At 42.1% G+C, this 15,091-nt stretch overlaps 1 protein-coding gene across 7 annotated transcripts in view; it reads left to right on the top strand.

Moving 5' to 3' along the window:
* The first annotated feature begins 5,428 nt into the window (after positions 1 to 5,428).
* The window catches only part of LOC140577364 (band 4.1-like protein 1), a 73,316-nt gene continuing 63,653 nt past the window's right edge, over positions 5,429 to 15,091 (top strand). For 4 of the 7 annotated variants that reach the window (XM_072697306.1, XM_072697309.1, XM_072697308.1 and 1 more), the window contains exon 1: positions 5,429 to 5,976. The gene's annotated coding sequence lies outside the window, so the exon portion shown is untranslated. Of the gene's footprint in view, positions 5,977 to 6,064; positions 6,380 to 15,091 lie in introns of those variants that run through there. The other 3 variants (XM_072697307.1, XM_072697310.1, XM_072697305.1) reach the window with 3 other exon arrangements.

Raw genomic sequence — 15,091 nt, 5'->3', positions numbered from 1 at the left:
ATTCTCAGTCTAGTAGTGATGCTGAGGTGTTTAACAACACACATTAACATGCCACCACCATGTCAGTGTCACAGCAGTGCTGAAAATTAACCACCACCCTACCTACTGTGGTGGTCCTGTGAGGTCCTGACCATTAAACAGGGTAAAGAGAGGCTAACAAAGAATACAGAGAAACAGATGGACTACAATCTGCAATTGTAGAGCTACAAAGTGCTCTTATATGGTAAGCAGAACTGATATAATGGGCCAAGTTCATTCCAGACCAGACGTGATCATAATATTCGATATGACTGTGTAGTTCTTATAAACGCTTCCATTATTGTGCAAGAAGAAGCTCTGCTTTGTATTTCCACAGAGATATTCAGAGTATTTAGTCTCTTTTAAAGATCGTTCCTCTTCTCTGTATGTCCTTGGTTGTGGCACATGCTATAATGAGCATCCACAGAGAGCTCTAAACAGGTTGGAAGGTCTGCTGGATGCTCAGAGTGAACTGTATGTAGAACCTATTTAGGCCTGCACTGTGGAGAGCAAGTTATAAAGTGTTATAATAAATTAATATGCACAACTGCACCTTAGCAGTATGTAGTGGAAAAGTAGCATGGAAGAGGCGAGGGTGGGAGGGGGGGCAGAGTGGAAGCTCAGAGTCTGTTTATTAGGGCCAATAATTATCACCGCTGTCCATGGTGGAGGTCAGCGCAGGCGGGACAAGGCCAACACAAGACAATTCATAATCTAGCACCAGGGGGACAAGAGGCAGGGAGATCCAAACACCAGAAAGCTGCTAGGAACGTACTGTATCTGTCATTATTGAGTATATTACTAATATATCGATCACTGTTCATACAATAACAACAGATTGTAACTGAGCAGTAACACAACATGCAAAAAAAAGAGAGAAATGCATCTGAAAGGGACTTTCTTTCAGGTTCTGTTTTCTACTGTAAGGGAGGCCAATGGAAGATTTTAAAATTTGCAACATGATCATGCAAATTGTCAGCTAATCACTGCGTATTCATAGAGAAGGTCAATTTTAATTGACTGTTTTTCTTGACTTATCACGTTTAATAATGTCATCAACACTGCAGGATATTGTACAATATCAAATATGCAGCAGGAGAACTATAAGCAAGGAAACCCTGCATGGAATTGTGGAATACACACGCAATACGTTGCAACCAACAAACATGAAACTAGAGCTCTATATATACCAAGTGAAATAACAAGACATGTTGAGACAGTGACAAGGGGGAACCCAGGAACTGCCAGTCCCACACTGCCATGACTGTGCGTGCTATGATTACGTCACGTATGGTATCATGACAGGTACAGTAAACTTTGGGACAACTTATTTCTAGAGTCAAACACACTCAACAAAACCTGTGAGAATATAATAAAAGTGTTGCAATGTGTGCATTAATGCATTAAATGTACAGCAGTGGGATTGTAAACATTCATTTAATAGTGGTGGCTCGTTAGTGTATGTTGAGCTGTGTGTTACGAATGGGTCAGACCTCAGCATCACTGCTGGACTGAGAACAGTCCACCAACCAGAAATACCAGCCAGCAGCATCCTGTGGGCAGCACCCTGTGACCACTGATGAAGGACTAGAGAATGTCCTTCAACATAAACTGCGCAGCAACAGAAAGGTTTCTGTCTCTGACTTTACCTCTACAAGGTGGACCAACTGGCAGTGAGTGGACACAGTGTTTAAAAACTCCAGCAGCACAGCTGTGTCTGATCCACTCTAACCAGTGCAGCACACACTAACACCACGTCAGTGTCACTGAAGTGCAGAGAATGACCCACAACCCAAATAGTTCCTGCTCTGTGGTGGTCCTGTGGGGTCCTGACCATTGAAGAACAGGGTGAAAGGCTGTGCACTGCATGCACCAGAAATAAACATACAGCTTTAAATGATTTGATCTTAAAAAAGTTGATCTGTAAAGTTAATCAGAACCTGTTTAATTGCAGGTGTAAGTATGCCATAGGTTTCCAGAACAGTATAAAATCCATAATAGTCCTATTACATGAAACAGATCCTATAAATCAAAGATAACTGCAATAGACTTTGTTATGTTTGGGCATATAGTGTGAATTGCTCTTTCTAGGTGTCAACTGCGCTGGGGATGATGTCCTCATCACTTTTTAAAGTGCTCCTTGTCCCTGTCACTTTCTGAAATGTCAGTGCGCAGAGTGGCCAATATTGCTCTTTTCTGAGCTATGCTGTTATCTCATCCTAAGCTGCAGTTTCAATGGATTTCCTTAGCAGAGTTCGTAGAGTGAGTTCATGGGCCTCTTGGGTGTGTGGACAATGCAGCACCTTTAAAACCTGTGGTGGTAGGTAACAGGACTGGCGGTAACTCTTTTTGTTATGATATCTCTCAGATGTGCAGTGATTACAATAAACATTGTTCATTAAACAACCCCACTGACCATTTGTGACGGGCACAGATGGAATTTGCCTTCCGCATTTATCCCATCTGTGCAGTAAACACAAACATACACACCAGTGAAACACACACAGTGAACAAACATGCCTGTAGCAGTAAGCAGCCATTGCTGCGGTGCCCAGGGAGCAGAGAGGGCAGAGGGCCCACCAGTGGCAGCTTGCCGAGGGCCGGTTATCGAACCCACAACCCTGTCATCAACAGCCTGGAGCTCTAACCGCTGAGCCACCACTGCCCCTCAAGAGGCCACTCAGGAGGACTACTTCTCCTGAGGACTACATATCCTATAGAGAAGTATTACCACTGTCTGCAGCAGAAAAACATGTACCTATTAGCACCCTGCCTAATGCCAGGCATGGCATGAGGGGTACAAACCCCACCAATATTGAGCATTGTGGAGCAGTAGAACTGTGTTCTCTGGAATTATGAATTGGGGAGTTGGGGATGAAGCAGGGGGGCTGATCCTCCAACATCAAGACTAATGCTCTAATTTCTGAGTGCAATCTAATCCTTGCAGCAGCATTCGAACATCTAGTAGAAAGCCTTCTCACCTGGATAGTAAAGACAGTTCCTCCAGCGAAAGCAGGATAACTCTTGTTTTAATACCCTTAGTTTCAGAAGACACAATGAATAAGCTGGTGTCCCAATACTTTTGTCTACATGACTATACCTGGAATTAAAGAAGGGCTGTGCATTCTTGCATGATATGATCTTTGCCAGATGATCTTCCTATACAGCATACAAAGAAGTGTTTCTTGTCGTATGGATGGGAGGAGACAGGATGGAGTAATCCTGGCTGGGGAGCACAGTAAGCTTTGAACAAATGCTGAGCTTTTAGGTTGGCTGAACGTGCACCGCGTTTCATAATGAACAACAGCAAAACACAGCCTGAGGTTTCCAATACCCCAACCGCAACTTGACACCACATCGATTGTTTAATCCTAGTTTCATAATGGATCATAACGACACATCCACTTTCAGCAGCAGCCTATTTAAATAAGACTGACTTTTCATTTTGTTCAGCGATGAATGATATGGGCTAGTGATCCAAACTGTCAGGCCCTCATGCTTCAAAATTAATTGTGAGCTACTCTGTGGTGCCAGCCTGGGAGGCCTCTGCTGAAGCATGACATTTGTTCTGTTTTACTGACCAAAGAATTCATTAATATGACATGTGTCTGGATCAGGAGCAGGATTCGACTGTAAGAATTATCTGGATTTCTGCATGAATGGCTCCTGAAATGTGATGTGGTAATGATAATCACATGTAAAAAAAACAACAATTACATAACAACAAGAAAATACATCACATAACCTCATTAACACCATGGGTTGTTATATGGAACTGGTTGTAAACCACAAGGGCAGTGGTTCCCAACCCAAGTTGAAGAATCCTACCCTAGAGCAGAGGTTCCCAGCCCCGGTTCCTGGAGTATCATTAACGCTACATGTGGAAGACATGGGACTCCAGGAACCAGGGCTGGGAACCTCTGCTTTAGGGCAGGATTCTTCAACTATAGTTCCAGAGGGCCAGTGTCCAGCAAATTTAGCTGATTCTCTGCTCAAACACCCACTAAACCTGGCAATTAGCAAGCGTTAAATCAGGTGTGTTTGAACAGGAAATCACCCGACTGTGCTGGACACTGGCCTCCCAGGGCCAGAACCGATGAACTCTGCTCTACAATAATTAGCTATCACAGTCCGGCAAATATTTCACAAATGGAAATTTTTTAGCACCTTTTTAAGAGTGGACATCCTGTAAGGGCATGTTTTAGATGCCTAAAATCACAAAGAACCCTCATGTGACAGTTGTATAAGCCTGCCAACAAAAAAAAACAAACCACTAAACAAGACTACAAGTGTTTTTAGAAGGAAACGACTGCTCTGCAACAAAACTGCTGCTGCATTCGAGTTCGCAAAGTTCGTATTCTGTGGTCAAATGCGAAAGACACCACAAGCCAACACCAATACCTCATCCCAGTGATGAAGCAAGGTGGAGTATAACGGCCTGGATGGCTTTGAGGGACCACTGAATTCCAAGTTCATTCAGGAAATTGCAGAATAACACTCTTGAAACTCTTGAATCCGACAGTTCAAACAATGTTGACCCAAACAGGAGTAAACCAGTGTCTCAAATATGTGTTTCAGCAACATCATCAATGTTGACCCAAGTCCCAGTGGCTCCAGTTTACCTACCAGTATTCATCTTAGACAAGGAAGTCACAAGAAGAGTATTAGGCTGAGTGGGCACTATCTACATGACAAGTAAAGTTCTGAGGTACTTGTGTTTTAAATGATAATATTTGTAGTATATATCTGAGGAAATTGGTCAGTTTTTACTTCAGAAGCTTTGTTGGTCACATCTCCCTAATTTTGCATGTTGATGTTTTTATTTACAGTTTAAAAGATTCACAGGGATGATATATATGTGCATGTGTGTGTATACATATATATATATATATATATATATATATATATATATATATATATATATATATATATATATATACTGTATACACACACACACACACACACACACATATATAATTAGAAGATTAAATTTGTCCTGTATACAGTAATTTAATTGGTAGTTTAATTCTTGCATACAAATGAATATGAGTGGGCTGGGAGTTGCACCAGAGTGGCACTAGATGCAGACAATTAAACACTTTGAATATGTTCAATACTTCATTAAGTTAGAAAGTCATGATACTGATCAATTAAAAACTGACTTCTTAAAAATGGCTTTCATTTAAAATAGCAGTAAATTCGATTCCCCCCCTTTATTCTGTGCTCAACCTAATAAAACATTTGGAGCCATTTTTTTTATTCAATCTAATAAATGCAATTTAGTCCAAGACTGTAATCAGTGTTTTAGATGCTATGTTGCCATAGTTTCTTATAAAACCAGAAATCCTGGTTTTGTGACGATGCTAATACTGGGTGGGTCCACCTCAACACTTCTCAATACTCCACAAATCTTCTCACTGTCTTCAGCTACTTATACTCGAACCATTAGCACAACGTCTGCTGGAAGTGGAAGTGTGTCTTCAAGCTGTTTGCCCCTCCTCTGCTAATGTCTAGAGTAGTAGAGAACCTCACTGAGGACCTGTCTCTAACTGATTCTCCTGTTTGACGTTTTTTCCGTCGTGTATTAGTGTTCATTAGAGTCGTGGAGGAACTGTTGGAGACGCTGGGACTGTGGTTGAAGGGTGTGTAGCAGGTTAGCGGTCAGACTGAAGCCTGAGCTCCTCATAAAGCTTCGTCTCTCTCTGCGCTCAGAGTTCCGCCCCTTCAGCTCCTCTGCTCTCCTCTCCTCTCCTCTCCTCATTTCTCCAGCTGGTCTGCCGCTTCCATCCTTCTCATCATCCATCCTCCCGGACAATCTGCTCTCACCCGCGGGGAAGCAGCAGCAGCAGCAGCAGCAGCAGCAGGGCGGTGTCTCTGCCAGGGCGCATTTGCTGGCTCTTAAAGACCTAAATGCTCGACATTTGGACGGAAATCCGACTGTGGAACCTGGTAGGACAGGTAGGTGGTCTATTGTGTGTTTTCCTGCGCTGCTATGAGACCCAGTGTGTGTGTGTGTGCCCACCGTGTCAGTGTTCGTGTCTCTTGTGCACGGTTAAGCCCATCGCTGCAAGCCAGCGTTTAGTTCATGTCACCGGCTTCAGACTCCCGGGATAGCGCGCGCGCGCGTGTGTGTGTGTGTGTGTGTGCTGGATCTCGGATTCTGCGTTGTTCTATTATACAGGTTTTTCTGCAGCAGGCCGGCGCGTCACCCCGCGGCTCTCAGCGCGGTCAGTGCTTGGTCCTGTTCTGCTCGGCTGTGGGAACTAGGCGCGCTGTGTTTCTCAGGCTAGTCTTTTGTTTGAGACTCCCTTTTTTATCGGACAACACCAGAGAAACCATCGGCACTCCCCTGTCCATGCAGGTAGGGCTAATAACCCACTTCACCTCACTGCCACACAACACAATAGTACAGGCATAAACTAGGACAGGGGCCGAGCACTAACCCACCAGAGCCGGTTGAGTGGAAATCGGCTTATATTTTGGGGGTCTTTCTAACACAGCCTAGATAACGGTGCCGGCTTCTCTAGCTATGCGTTCTCTACTCTCTATCTTAGCGTTGCCCCCCGATGATACTGAGGCTCTGAATAGCCTCGGTCACACTGACTGGTCACTTGAAAACGCCTTTCAGAGCCACTTCTACAACACGACCGTCCGGATCACCCAGCAAGAACAAACAGAGGGGACCGAGAACCCAAAGGGGGGCGCATCGGCGTGCTCCGGCGGACAGGGGCTCTTTCAGTCAGTGAGCTGGTTGTGAGGTTTGGTGGTTAATGAAAGAGAGGGTGTGGCACCGAGGGTCGCGTGCAGTGCCCAGCTCTGACAGAACCCAATTAAAGGTATAGGACGGATACGTGGCAGAACGTGGAGAACGGTCCCTCCGGTTTAACACAACATTTACGTACTAGTCAATAGGTCGGACGTGGTAGAAGAGCAGGAAACACTCTATATCATCTTTACTGAAATGGCTTTTTTAACTAAACGCGCCGATCACTGGCTGTAGCGACGAGGACTACATTTCCCAGCATCCATTGCAGCCATGGCGTTCGCACGCTTATTTCTGATGTGTATCAGTTTGTTGAAAAGCTTATCCTCTTTGTAGGCCTGTTTGTGGAGGTATTAGGGCACCATGTTAATTCCTAAAACACACACTCTTACCATAAGTGTGATTTGTAACTGGATTTGAAGTGCTCTGCTGGGCTGCTTCTCGCTTGGCAGAATTTGTGTTCTTGAACCCAACAACAATGAGCTGTTTTGCTCAGATATTCCTGCTCCAGTGGTAGACTGGACTACAGTCAAGGCTCAAGCCCATATTCAGTATTTTGTCTTTTCTTTTATATTATTTCCTCCGTTTTTGTGTGATTTTATCTAGAAATATGTCTTTATCCCTTAGAATAAAAAAAAACCCCACACCATTTATGTTGCTTATGTTGCTTTAATGCATTCCTGTAATGTGCCTCATTCAAAAAGCTTCATTTTCAGCTCCATTGGCATCACAAAATCATCCAATTCATCTTTAATTCAAGGCGTGTGTGTGTTCAGCTTAGTTTTTATTTTTTTACTCTATGAACTGGACAGTGAATAGTACAGTACAAGGACTGTACTTCTTATACAGTGTTTAGTCAGAAAACATATATCCCATAGTCTAGACAGGACGTTTTTATACAGGCATAAAAAAGAAATATTATGATAAGATATCATCCCAAACATGCCTGTAGTATTCTTTGAATGAGTCCCATAGGATACATTTTATGTAGCCTGCCACGCATTCTTCATCTCTACTGTGAATTAATGCTCTTCGCCTGCAACTGTTATCTTTTCAGTATGAATGCTTATCTGTTCAAGCTTATCTCTCTGAGGAGCATCACAGTTAAGGTTGAGGGCATTCATGTGATTCTCCATGAAGTATTTCGACTAAGCAAACCATTTGTTTTTAAAAGGAAGTGTTGTCTTGCTGTAATCGTAAGTACCTTAGCTTCTTCTTCTGTCCTTTCCTTTAACATACTCTGCTTGATTTGTGCCTCCCTCTTTGTCCTGTCTATGGAGCCCTAATAGAGGCCTGCTAGTGTGTGTCTGTGTGCTCGTTTTGCCTCCAGGCCTGACAACGGTTGAAAAATACTCCACCCCCTTTCTCCTCCCTCTCTGGAACATGTGACTGAGCATCACTCTTCAGTGATGTTTAACTGTGCCGTCCTTTGTGCCGTCTGTGCTGACCCAATGGGTGACGACTTGGAAGGGAGAATGTGTGTGAATTGGATATGGGTCGGGGCTGGAGAGGTGTTTGATGTACTCTTCTGCCCTGCGGATGAAGGAAAATCTCCCCTCGAGGTCTCTGACAGTGACCGGTGATGGATCCCTTACAAGTTAATTTCCCTCGGCCTTGCTTTTATTCACAAGGATACCAAAATCTGAATTCCTACACTAACAAAAGCTGGGAGACCCATGCATTATTCAGCTGGCAATTCAGTTCTGTGGTTTTCAGGATGACAGCATGACTTGGCGTGATTGCACTGAGTCAGTGTAATTTTCCTGTGCAGCACTATCAAACAGCTTCTCACAGTCAAAGGCTTTGTGGGCATTTTCATGCGGCAACAGCAAGCAAAGGGAGCCCCATCAGGAGGGAATACGCCAGGAACTTGGAGCTGGTTTGCTAGCTTCAAAATCAGATTAAGCTTTATCTCCCTAAGGTAATATCCTTGCAAGTGTCCTCCATCAGTTACTATGCTCCTTAGATGTGGGAAACCATCGCTTCAAGGCTTCTCACCTATTACCGGGGCTGGAGACTGTTATGAGCATGATATTGATGTGCTGTATGGCTGGGCTCCCCTTACTCTTAATCAAGTGGCCACTTAACTCCGTATCGCATGCTGCAATACCCTACTTTTATTACCATGTGGTTTAGCGAGCTCTACAGGCTGCTGGTAATGGGTCGGTGGCACCCAGTTCTGTGATTCTTGATTGATAATTATTGGCTTTTAAGTGCTGTAATAACACAAATCAGTCATGAATTAAACATCAAATCATCATTTAGCCATCAAATAATTACCCTGCTAAAGCCTCTGCTATATTTATTACAAAGCTTGGTGAATCCAGGCATATTTTATTGGAATGATTATTGTCTATTTGTTTATAGAATAATAAGACTGTGACTGTATTACTTATAGAAACACAAAGATCGGATCGAATCAGATTGGTATTGGTACTCAGGTCAGATCAAAAGGCATAAAAAATGGATTGGTAAATTCATATTAAGCTCAATTTTAGGGATTTCCCGATCAGGTAATTTTGCCCCCGATATGATCCGAGTCTTTTAATGTATCAGCTGATACCGATCTGATCCGATTTTTGTCTTTGTACAAATAATACAGCCACACAGTTTAGATAAGATGTGCTGCTAATAAATACGGACGCAAAAGCCTTTTATTTTTAGTAACAGTTTCTATAATGAGACATTCTGAGCAGATTTATTTTGTTTAGTAGATACTTTTATTTAAATGACTGTCCATTCTGGACTGATGTCTGTTGTTTGTCGACTACTGATGTGATAAACCTGGTTTATAGTGAGGTGAATGTGCTGTAATTGGATTTCTGTAGTGTGTGAATGTGCTCTTCAGTGCTGGTTTAAAAACAAGGAAAGGGGTGCGGTTCTCCCACCAGTAAAACAGAGCGTTTCAGAGAGTTTTATAGAAGTTTCAGATATTATGGTCTGTTTTCAGGTTCCACTGTAAAGTAGCTCCACACTGCAGACTCTGAACACTTTTATTTACCTTCTGTTAAACGTACTTAATGCTGCCGGCTGGCCGGTGATGTCCGTTAATGGTGCCTCGCAGACCTGGTGGCAGTATAAACACAATGATTAAAGCAAAGACTCAGAACTGGATTGGGATTAAAGTAGTTGATACCCAATCCATTAAAATATGTCTGGATCTGCCCCGATCTTGATCCACTGGATTGGAACGGGACATCCCTACATAATTGTAAACTCATTTTTGCCATGTTTTAGATTTAAGGAACATGTTATTACTGAGCCAATGGGGGGGGGGGGGGCAGACATCTTATCATTAGCAAATGTGTTGGCTCCTGTACCCACTATTTTAAGAAACAGGCTCAATGACCATGCTAGATTGTCTTGGTTCTTTGCCACTGTGCAAGGGCTAATGTATGAAATGCTTCACAGAATTTGAAACTCAGTTTGATATATGACATACATTACATTGGAGTGTCTGAGATGACTTGTGTTAATAATGTTAATGTGGGAAAGCTTGTAAGATTTAAGATTAATAATACTGTCAGTTTGGATGATTAAATGTCAGAAAATGCTACGTCTATTGCTTTACAATTCATAAAGTAATCATATTTGTATTGTAATCTTGTAAACCAAAAAAAATGGGCCTAGTTGTGTTATTAATGGCTTAACTAAAAATAATAATGGACAACATTAATGGTGAAGGAAAGCTATAATAACATATTGTGTACCCATGGGTGCTAACTTAAAGTAACATTACACTGTAATATTTTAACTAAAGGGCGATCACACAAAACCATATCAAACCATGACATGATCTAACAAACCATGAGCAAGAGAAAAGTTGGCGTGCAGATCTCTAAGTAGAAACATTCAAGCAGCTTCTCTGTGGGGATTTCCCCATTACCTGCTGTGCTGAACCGGGATACTGGAGGAAGATAAGAGGATCCACACTTTCTCCATTCCACTATCATCAATCGTACGTTAGTATATTGCACTCAATTTCATAAGCCTAGTGTGCGCCATGTGCGCAGCTTACAAGTACACTTCTGAATATAAAGGTGCTACAAAGGGTTCTTTGAGGAGTGCTTCAGAAGTACCACTTTTGGATCCATAAAGAGTCATGTTTGTACCAGAGATATGTGAGTAAAATCACATATTACATCAAGTGACCTTTAATTTTGGGAGTGTATGCGCACTAGGGACCTAACAGTGCACATATTTCTGTTTTATAATATTTATATATTTCTATTTCTATTTCTTGTGTGTTAACATGATTTTACAGAGCTCTACACAGATGGGCTTGGATCAGATAAATGCCACCCTTGAACATAAAAGTAATATATATAAGTTTTTCCTTATCTGAGCATGGGTTAATCCCCTCCCTCCTTCCTGTGTGCTGTACTGTGACAGATATCTGATTGACAGTGGTGTCCATTAAAGACAAATTCATAAGAGACCGTCGTAAGAGACTTAGGGCCGTTTCTCTGCAGTTTTTCAATACATACTGAGAGCACTACACTCCTACTCACTGCTGTAAATCATATAGTCTCACTGCAAAAAAATATATACCTTAGCATGGTAATCCTCTTAAGTCTAATTTAAATATCATATTATTTTTAGATTGAATTATAGGATTATTTAGCTTATTTCTAACATAGCTTTACTTGCAAGTGTCTTAAAGCTTCAGTAGAAAATCTAGCTAGTTTGAAGCGGCATTTCTTGAATCAAGCAAATTAATAAGACCCTTTTAGTGGATAAAATCACTTAAAACAAAAAGCTAAATTAAGTTAGAAATAAGCGCATTCATACATCTAATGTTTTGTAATATTTCTCATGAGAAATAGTAGATATTTAGATTACATTCAAGAGGATTACACTTACTAATATAGCATGTTTGCGGTGTGCACTGGAAAAGCAGTGCTTTAAACTCACTTGTATATCAGCTCTAAATGAATAAAATATACACCCAATGGACAAAAGTATTGAGACACCTGCTTATTTAATGTTTCTTCTGAAATCAAGGTTATTAAGGGTATTAAAAAGAGCTCACCCTGCTTTTATTGGAGTAACTGCCAGTTACTGTTGTCCAGGGAGGGCCTTGTACTACATTTTAGAACATTGCTTAGAGGATCTTGTTTAATTCAGCGACAAAAGCATTAGTGAGGACAGAATGTTGGATTATCACCACCCCACCACCCCTCATGCTCAACTCTCCGACACATCCCAAAAGTATTGGATGGGGCATCATCCATCATTCCATACATTCAACACAGTTCCACTGCTTCACAGCTCAATGCTGGGGGAGGGGGGGTGTACTCCTTCTAGCCCATGCCTGGGATTAGGCATAGTGCCAATAGGTTTATGTTGTGTTATCTGCTCCAGAGAGTCCTATTCTATTGCCAATACTTCTCTACAGGGACTAGACCAACTGTGTTTATGTTTATTGGCACATCTGTGTCAGCAGTGGGTGCAACTTAACATAGCTGAATGCATTCATTAGAAGGGGTGTCCACAAACATTTGGACATTTATTATATCATCAGTCACTGTTGTTCAGCTGACTTTTGGCAGCAGCTGATATGTTTTGTTAATGTGGAACTCATTTTTCCCATGTGACTAAAGTTAAGTCAAAGCCCAGAAACAACACTGTACAATGTAGCCTCCATTTGCTACTATATAGGCCCTTCCCCACAGCAGCAAATGTACTAGTGATTTAAATACATTGCATGTAATGATGTAGCCCTAATGTGCTTTTTATGCTAGACTGAACCCCTCTTAGAAGAAAAGATTACACCAAGTTTTGTCATTTTGTTTTGTTCCCTTTCACATTTGCCAAACACAGTAATTGAGGTGTTGTTAAGGGATATTTGCTCATTTAGCCAATTAAATTAGCCCGTTTTCCCTTTATTCTTACTAATCGGAATCCAGAGATGACTTTGCCAGCGCATTTCCCCTTTTGCCTGGGGTTTCAATGGGAATTCCTCTATCATTTCAGACTCTTGTACTTTTTGGTAGACTTGGTAGACTTGAGTAGCTCTTTGCTTTATTTTTCAGTCACAGGCATGGGGACCACAGGCATTACCGTAACACAACTCATCAGGTGAGTATCAAGAGCTGAGTCAGGTGGTTTAGAGCCAGGAAAAGACAAAAAAAAAACATGTAAGGATGAGGAACCCCTGACTTCAGCAAATGAGGTCTGTGCACAAAAGACTTTTTAAAAGGCTGGCTAACTGCCACCAGGTGAGGTGAGTCTAAGAAGCCTAACTGCCTGAGCACTACATTCACTACAAAGGGTTCTTTAGGACAGTTCGTAGAAGAGTGCATTTTTGTGTAAAAGAGATTTGACACTGAGATGCTTAAAAGAACCTTCACTTGTTTGAAAGTTCTTCGCACCCACATATCTCTATTACAGAACTGCATCTTCCTAGTGATGCACCAATCTGATACTAGGATCGGATATCGGTGCCAATGCATACAAAATAGCTAGATTGGGCATTGGATAATTCCTTTTACTGAACCCGATTACCCTCGACATGTCATCGACTCTCAGTGAGTAATCCAGCTCGGAAAACATCTAGAATCCACACACATCACCTTTAGCAGCCTGCTCTGTTTACTCAAGAGCAGTGCAGGAAGGAGGGGGGAGCGGGTGATCTCTCACACACAGGCACATATGCTGTCAGGGAAAGGAGAGGGGGTGATGACGTCACTGCCACAGATGGCCTTCCATATAAGGAGAACCGAGAAGGGAGAAGCTACCAGGCTGTCCCACATGGTGAGATTTATGGTTTATCAATTAAGTAATGGTATCGGAACGATATGCAAGGTTTATGTATCGTATTGATTTGGAACAGAAAAGGTTGGATCGGTACATCCCTAGTTCTTCCACGGCATCGCTCAAAGAATCCTTTGTAGCGCCTTTATTTTTAAAAGTATAACAAAAAGTCTGCTCCTGCTTAGGTCTGCGGCAGTCACTGGTGACACATTTTACAACTTTTGTCATTGGGGAAGCCTTATTATTATGGTATAACCAGGGCTAGTTTCAAATCAAATTCAGTATATTATTTTACATCACATTTGTAAACCTAATTGACAAACTGTTGAAAACAGCTAAGTAGCTGTCCCTTCAGACTGCCATACATTATTCTAAGACATTACTGACACCAGGGGGTCAGTGTTGGCAAAAAGATCTGCAAGAAGAGCGCAGGAAACCCTGCTGACTGTGACTTCTAAGCTTGCATTTCTAAACAGTTCGCGCAGATCTGTGAACATGCTGTTCAGTCTTAATATGCACACTGATATGGTTGAAGTTTGGCAGGAAATGAACAAGATGGGTTTGAATAGAGCTGGCATTTCTGCGGAAATTTGCATCGCTGCTTTTCGGAATGTGCGGAGGCAGGCGATGTTTGCTTGATATCGGATAAGAAGTCTGAGGTTCTGCGACTATTTTAAGTCTGCACACAACGCAACATCATATCATATGCAGTACAAAAAAAGGAGTTTATGGTCAAAATAAGTGAAAAAAATATCAACCTTGTACACACACAGCTCAGGTCATTCCTCAAATCAAGCTGAAACTGTATTTCCCAGTTTTCAGTTCTGTGCTCTAAAGCGCTAAAGGTCATGATGCTGGCTATGTATCAGCTTGCGTGAGATGAGCTGAGATAAATCACGTAAAGATGTACAGGGCTGTTCTCATGTCAGTCAGTGCTGGAATGTCCCTTGGCTGAAATTTCTAAAATTTCTATTGAAGCTAAGCTTTGTCAGTTCACTCCGGTGTCACTATGGCAACTGTATTTTATAAAGGGAATCGTGCTTTTTGTTTAGCTTCACATTATCCCGTCAGTTCAGAGCGCATGCGACTTTTCCCTGTCATTTCCCTCTCTTTAGAAGTGTCTGAAAGCCTGTCATGGTGTGAGGCCTGATGTTTCGAGAAGGCTTTGTGACAGTGACATCTGGGAAGACAGCGGAGGAAGTAAACACGTTTGTTTTTGCCATTAAATAAGTCGACGACATCAAGAGTAGGGCACTCCACAACAAGATGAACCAACTTCGCCGGCCGATGCCGCAGAGTGCTAGTCATTAGAGGCACTGGTAATTTTCGAAATGAGTGAATAATCAGGAATTCACATCATCTAATTATTTGTGTACCCATCTCTGTAAATGTCTGTTGGGTGAATCGCTCCATTCGAGATTTATGGAACATTCTCAAATGGTGTGTGTTTTATCTGAGTGTCCTTGAGGAGCTCACATCCAATGATGTTTGACAGCCTGTTCTTACAGGACCATGTCAATAGGTAGGGGTGTTGTCTTCTGCGCTATGGCTATG

This window comes from Salminus brasiliensis, chromosome 14 (genome assembly GCF_030463535.1).
Source record: "Salminus brasiliensis chromosome 14, fSalBra1.hap2, whole genome shotgun sequence".
In the NCBI taxonomy this organism is placed as follows: Eukaryota; Metazoa; Chordata; class Actinopteri; order Characiformes; family Bryconidae; genus Salminus; species Salminus brasiliensis.
Note: the sequence above shows the minus strand (reverse complement) of the source record. Positions and strands in the feature narration are given on the sequence as shown.